The sequence below is a fragment of the Hetaerina americana genome, unplaced genomic scaffold, assembly GCF_022747635.1.
Source record: "Hetaerina americana unplaced genomic scaffold, ioHetAmer1.1.p SCAF_8, whole genome shotgun sequence".
NCBI classification, from domain to species: domain Eukaryota; kingdom Metazoa; phylum Arthropoda; class Insecta; order Odonata; family Calopterygidae; genus Hetaerina; species Hetaerina americana.
The window spans coordinates 84,020,905-84,028,514 of NW_027287427.1; the positions used below are offsets into that span (position 1 = coordinate 84,020,905).

Below are 7,610 nucleotides of genomic sequence, written 5' to 3' on the forward strand. Positions count from 1 at the left end.
GATTGGAGGGTGGGGGAAACATTAAGGGTAGGAGAGAGCCGATGCGGTGACAGAAGTAGGGTGTGGAGAGAGAACCAAAAGGGGGGTGAACCCCTGCAGCGATGTCCAAGAAATCCCCACTGAAGGGAGCCCTGCGCGCGTGAAGAAGTTAGCGGGAACCAAAACAGAATAGAAATCCATTCATTGGTACAAAAAGGGGCATTTTTACTTCCTTATTTCCTTCCGAGAAGAAAGCAAAAGGGGACCAGGTGGCCATTTCATTTAGCAAATTATTGCTGGTCAATTGCTTCCAATAACAGGCCAGGGGAAATGGAAAACAAATGCCCGACGGTTATATATTTATATATATATATATATATATATATATATATATATATATATATATATATATATATATATATATATTTATTTATTTATTTATATATGTATATGTTTTTATATTTATATTTATATGTACGTCGGGGAAGCTAATAATTATGGGAGGTAGTCGAATTGCGTTTAGGTATGAAATTATTTATTATGACAGAAAACTTCCTCCTTAATGCAAAATCCTTCATGATTTATATAAGGAGGTAATATACGAGGAATCTTCGCGCGCTTGTATGGAAAAATACTCCGATTCTTTAACGTATTTTTCCTTCAAATCGATGATACGCAGTCAAACTGGCAGGCGCCATCCAAGCAGTAAATCACGTTCAACTCAATTGGAAAGTAACATAAAATATGACTATTAATGACAGAATTGAACATTAATTTTGATGATCTCACAGTTTTTATTTTCTATTTTTCCTGATTTCATATTTGTTGCTTGTTGTAGAACATTGGTCAAATTGGTTGTCAAAGTGACTGCACTTCAAGCATGCCAATACACATCACTTTTTTCTTAGTCTCACTTAATCATGATTTCACAGCTATATCTCTTTTTTCGCCCAAGTACTAATACAATTCCTGAATGAAATAATCTTGAGTCTCTAACTGTGAAATAATTTAAATTAAAATGCCAAATTGAATTACATGAAATAGTTAATGAAAATTCTACCATTCTTCAAAGGTAATCTATTCATCAAATTTGGCAATTGATTTTCAATTGGGATAACATACAGGGTTCGTCCGGAAAATAAGTGTACTGAGCTCAGGAAAAAAAATTTATTACACTTTTACATATCTTAAGCTAATATTCCTCAAAATAGGACCCTTGTGAGTCGATACTCTTGTTCCAGCGGCGTTCCCATTCCTGGAACGCACCCGCGAAGGCATCATCGGGAACCTCTCGAAGACTCGTCGTCGACCTCTTCTCTGCCCTCCACGAACATCTTGTGCCACCGAAAGATCATGTTTCTGGACATGGCTGACTCCCCGTAAGCCTGGTTAATCATACCGACAGTTTCGGTAGACGATTTCCCAAGCTTTACCGCAAATTTGATGGAATAACGCTGCTCCAAAAACTTCGGCATCGCGTTCCGTGACGTGGGTCGAGCGTGGAGGTTCGCGTTAACAGAGCTCCTCACTACACCACAGCTCAGAGCCGACTGCCTTTTTCAGCGTCGCTTGCCAACATACCCCCTCCAATCGCAGCCCGTCAGAGCGGTGCTGGGCGCGCCTGGAGCGGCGGGAAAAAATCAGTACACTTATTTTCCGGACGAACCCTGTATTGAATGACACATGAAAATTATTTTACGGAGAATCTCAATGCTCTTTTGTCCCATTATAAAACACGTGTAATGGAAAAAAGGCATCACAAAACTCTACTATGTTTTCATTAAAAGAGTATCCGATTGATTGACGAAATCCTTCCTACGTAAATTTACGTAAAGCAAAGAAACACGCGGCTATCCATAAAAATGGAAGATTAAATAAATGATTTCAATTTTCTTTCTGTCCTCGCAGGTAGATAGATAATGGCGTGTTATACGAAAAATGACACATACTAAATCTCACGAGGAATATCGTCACGTGGGAATGGCGATACACCTGGCTATCGATTGTTGCGCTATCTTGCCTGGATTCGAATCGCGGGAAGCGTGCATTCTCTTCCACTGTGCTTAAACAGGTATTATCTGCCAGGCGAAAAAAGTTTATTGTCCATGTTGCTGAGGAGTGTTCTTTTCGATATGCGGATAAACACCAAAGCGAGCACGAGCAGGTACGGAAGCTACCCCATCCCGATGAGCAGCAGAGTGTAGTCGTAGTGTGCGCACGGATGGAATCAGAGATACTCGCCCGGACAAAAGATCGCGTCGGTTTTCGCCGATTCCACTTCCATCAATGGCGGCTCGAGTCATGTGTATTGCTTTCATTTTTTTCCTCGGGCACTGAGATGGAGTGGAAATTTAATTTTTTTGAAAAAATAAGGTACATGGCTTTTCCGTGAATTCCCAAGATTGTTCTGGCGGCATACCTCAAAATGTACAACGTTACTCTCTGAATCGTCAACAGATGCATGCTTGCAGATTGATTTTTCCTATGTTTTTGACCATACCTTCCTAGATCATTCGTAAAGTCAATAGAGTTATATAAACAATCGTTTGGTTCTGGTAAATCTCATTTCTCTTCTTCGGATTCGCTTATTTAGGAATTTATCGTAATAACATTATTTTTTCATTTTTATTTGAGAACGTAATGAGTATTTTAGAGCAATACTAGGTAATATCAGTTTCATAAATAAGGATAAATAACGATTAAATTTGTAGCTTTATTTGAATATAGAATTACTCCAATTCCAAGTTCAGAGCCCAGGTTTTAATACTAATGAAAAATATGATATATAAATTTATATTTTCAACGCATCCGTAGACCCTGGTTGTGGCATCTTTTTAGAGGAATCTGATTAGTAATCACCATTTCCTATGTCAAATGGGTGTTGCGAAAAATACTTCAGAAATTTTGTATTTTGAAACGCCCCGGCAAAAATATGGCAACGTTTTCATTATGATATAAATAATTTTAAATGCTTTCCTATCATCAGATATTTGATCTTAACTCTTGAAACCCCATCAAGCCATGTTTATATGTATATACATACTATATATGTGTGTGTATATATATACATATATATATATATATATATATATATATATATATGTATATATATACATATAAATGCCATATATATATATATATATATATATATATATATATATATATATATATATATATATGTGTATATATACACACACATATATAGTATGTATATACATATAAACATGGCTTGATGGGGTTTCAAGAGTTAGGATCAAATATCTGATGATAGGAAAGCATTTAAAATACGAGTATATACATATATGTTTATTCATTGACATGAATATAGATACAGGAATTTCCTGAATAAAGAAAAGGGAAAGGATCACACATAATATAGGACCATATAAATGGTGGGGAATGTGGAATCAAGCGAATCACGAGTGGGAAGGCATAGGAGTGTTTTGTGTGTGATGGGTGGCAGCTATTGAAATGAAGATATCATTGGTTATTGGTCGGTGTAATGTGGACTGAGGTTTAAAACTTATTGTTTTGGAGGTGAATGTCGATATCTAGGAAATTGATATTCGTGTCAGATATAGAATAAGTGAAATATACCGATAAGGAGGAGTTGAGAGAGGAAATAAAAGAGGATAAACTTTCGCGTCCGTGGGACCAAAGGAGGAAAATGTCATCAATATAGCGGGCCCAGAAGTTTGAGGGCTTTTTTTTGGAGAAAATTATGTTCAAGTTTATCCGTAACAATATTGGCATATACAGGAGCCATACGCATGCCAATTGCTGTGCCATTTATTTGCAAATATATTTTGTCGTTAAATTTGGAAAGCATTTTTGGTGAGGACGATTTGACTCAGTTCGAAGAGGAAATCCGGGGATGGGGTTTGTGGTGTGGGTCGTAGGCAAGGGTAATATTTCAGGGCTTCTAAGCCTTTTTGTGGGGGAATGGAGTTGTGTATTAGATATAACATCTAATGTAGCCATGAGAATGGTCGTGTAGTGCGGAATTGGGATTGAGTGTAGACGTTCCAGAAAGTGGTACGAATCTCTGATGTAAGAAGGGAGTGAAGTGGCTATGAGTTGAAGGTTGGTCTATTAATTCAGAGATTCGTTCAGTGGATGAGTTGATGCTGGAGACAATGGGGCGTCCGGGTTTATTGGTTTTGTGAATTCGGGCAAATAGAAATGGGGGGTCTGAGGACTAGGTGAAGAAGGAATGGATATGTCTTTGGACGAGAGACCTTCTTTGGGACCAAAATTGGATAGAAACGAGAGAATATCCAATTAATATGAAGGGTTTGGATCTTGGGGCAGAGGGGCATAGCAAGAAAGGTCGTTTAATTGGCGAAATGCCTCAGCGTCGTAGTCTTCTTTGTTTAGCACGACAACGGATGACCCTTTGTCCGCCGTCGTGATTATTATTATATTTTTGTTTGACGCTAAACGTCTGAGAGTTTATACAGTATATATACACGTGGGTCGCAGGAGTCCAGGGGGTATAAGGTTGAACCGCTGACCAGAGGGGCCCGGGTTCGATTCCCGGGCAAGGCACTCTGGGCACCTGCAGCTCCACCCAAGCTATGTCATTTTTCAGGTACCAGGTCTTCCTGGGAAACCATAACCGGCACAGGGAAAGGAACTGGCCCCCCTACCCATATGTGTGAATTTCACACCCTGTATAGGGCTTAGTACTGGGTGAACTCTACCATCGCCTACCGAACCGACCATCGGGTTGATTACTCTGTTTATGGTCTATATATATATATATATATATATATATATATATATAGACCATATATATATATAGACCATATATATATATTGGTAGGTGATGGTAGAGTTCACCCAGTACTAAGCCCTATATATATATATATACATACTCATATATACAGAAACATATATAAGGAAAAGGGATAGGAACACGTATAAAGGACGAACACAATAGAGGTGGGGAAGGCGGAATCGAACGGATCACAAGAGTAAAAATATTTCCTCAACCGGGACTCGAACACCGGATCTTTCCACTTGCCGGGCGGATGCTCTTAACACTTGAGCTATCGAGGATAGTCAATTTACCCTGAGATCCGTGGGTCTAATATGTCGCCAAGAGCCCCGATTCTTTCAGCCAAGAGATGGCGTCAGGGGGCTGTTTCACCCACCAAAGGAGAAATAGACAATACACAAGGAAAGGAAAGGACAGTGGGTTAGAATTCATACAACATCATACAGGAAAGGAACAGTGCGTTTCGTGGCACGCATAGCCAGAAGAAAGAGATGAGCCACATTGGCCAAATACACATTCAAACACGAAATCCCGCCAAACGGCGAATAAATACTCATATATACAGAAACATATATAAGGAAAAGGGATAGGAACACGTATAAAGGACGAACACAATAGAGGTGGGGAATGTATGTATGTTGTTGATGATGATGTATGTATTCTGTATGCTGTATGATGTTGTATTAATTCTAACCCACTGTCCTTTCCTTTCCTTGTGTATTGTCTATTTCTCCTTTGGTGGGTGAAACAGCCCCCTGACGCCATCTCTTGGCTGAAAGAATCGGGGCGCTTGGCGACATATTAGACCCACGGATCTCAGGGTAAATTGACTATCCTCGATAGCTCAAGTGGTTAAGAGCATCCGCCTGGCAAGTGGAAAGATCCGGTGTTCGAGTCCCGGTTGAGGAAATATTTTTACTCTTGTGATCCGTTCGATTCCGCCTTCCCCACCTCTATTGTGTTCGTCCTTTATACGTGTTCCTATCCCTTTTCCTTATATATGTTTCTGTATATATGAGTATTTATTCGCCGTTTGGCGGGATTTCGTGTTTGAATGTGTATTTGGCCAATGTGGCTCATCTCTTTCTTCTGGCTATGCGTGCCACGAAACGCACTGTTCCTTTCCTGTATGATGTTGTATGAATTCTAACCCACTGTCCTTTCCTTTCCTTGTGTATTGTCTATTTCTCCTTTGGTGGGTGAAACAGCCCCCTGACGCCATCTCTTGGCTGAAAGAATCGGGGCGCTTGGCGACATATTAGACCCACGGATCTCAGGGTAAATTGACTATCCTCGATAGCTCAAGTGGTTAAGAGCATCCGCCCGGCAAGTGGAAAGATCCGGTGTTCGAGTCCCGGTTGAGGAAATATTTTTACTCTTGTGATCCGTTCGATTCCGCCTTCCCCACATCTATTGTGTTCGTCCTTTATACGTGTTCCTATCCCTTTTCCTTATATATGTTTCTGTATATATGAGTATTTATTCGCCGTTTGGCGGGATTTCGTGTTTGAATGTATATATATATACATATATATATATACAGGTTATATATATGCAAAAGAGTTATAGAAATAAATAAATATATATATATATATATAAACATATATTCATAATATTGTGACAGAAAGAAACACGGTCCAAAAATAATTGTAAAACTAATATGCCCACTTGCATGTCAAAAATTTATTATTATTAGGGAAACTCTCTTGTGACTTGCAGTAGCATCTTGATATATTTTGTGTCTGACACTTAATAAGAAGTTTTAAAGTGAAACCTCCTCTTCAAAAGAGGAGTTTTCACTTTAAAACCCTTCCCCTTCTTCATATCTTAGTATCTGATTTTAAGATATTATCTGCACCACGAGGTTAAGTATCATATCTTCTACAAAGAGGATTATATTTAGCCGAGCAAAGGGAAGATGTTCGTGAATGCCAGGTCCAGTGATTTGTGCCCCTTTCTTTGTTATCTGCACCCGAGGCTCACCCTCGTAAGTTAATTCGCGTGTTGTCCGTTCCAGCTAAAGAGGTTTTGTATCTTTCAGCTGCTGTTCTCTCCATTTGAACATTCTCCTTTTTTTCTTATCTATCGCCCCACCCTGTCCAAAACCTCAACACTCAACTTCCTTCCCTCTTAATGTACGTTTTGAAAGCAAACCTGCAAAGTTTTACTCCAGTAAAGACGATTGAATTAATCATATTTTCTGAAATGAACTATTTTATCCGATATGCTTTCCTAGTACTCAACGCAAATACTTTCCCTTTTTTGAGAAAGTGAAAAGATAATTTATTTTATGGTTTACCTAAATTACTCCTTGTTATATGAAACCATAGGCGGAACCAACTTCAAAAGAATGCATGTAAAAATAATTTATTACATCCATAATCCCTCCTAACAATACGCATAAAGCTTTTAATATAATTTTCTCAATTAACAAGTATCATATTTTTGAAAGTTGACTATTTACCTGTACATTGATATTGACTTAAAAAGAATTTATTCAGGCCAACTTTAAATATGACGAGTCTACTCTTCTGGCTCAGGCAAAGTAAATTAACAAAATCTCTCCATAATTAATGTTAAAGCCAGTTGCAAAAAGTATTTCTGGGTCTCATATTTACTAATAAATTAAATTGAATTTTTTAGTCGTCAGGCAAAATATTCTTTAATTTTGTACATGCTACTACCGACGCCTTCTTCTTACACGATTTGATACGAGTTTCAGCGGAAATTTAACCTAATTGATATTTATTATCTCAAGATTTCTGTGAAAATTTCTCACCTGAGGCAATAATTATGAATTAAAGGTGTGTCCCACAGGCGTGACTATATGAAGTTATCAGTCATGAATATT

The 7,610-nt window shown here is 38.4% G+C and overlaps 1 non-coding gene across 1 annotated transcript; it reads left to right on the top strand.

The window, feature by feature from the left end:
* The first annotated feature begins 5,592 nt into the window (after positions 1-5,592).
* TRNAA-GGC (transfer RNA alanine (anticodon GGC)) lies at positions 5,593-5,668 on the top strand. Its single transcript has one exon. It is a non-coding gene; the product is annotated as a tRNA-Ala (tRNA).
* Positions 5,669-7,610: the final 1,942 nt, after the last annotated feature.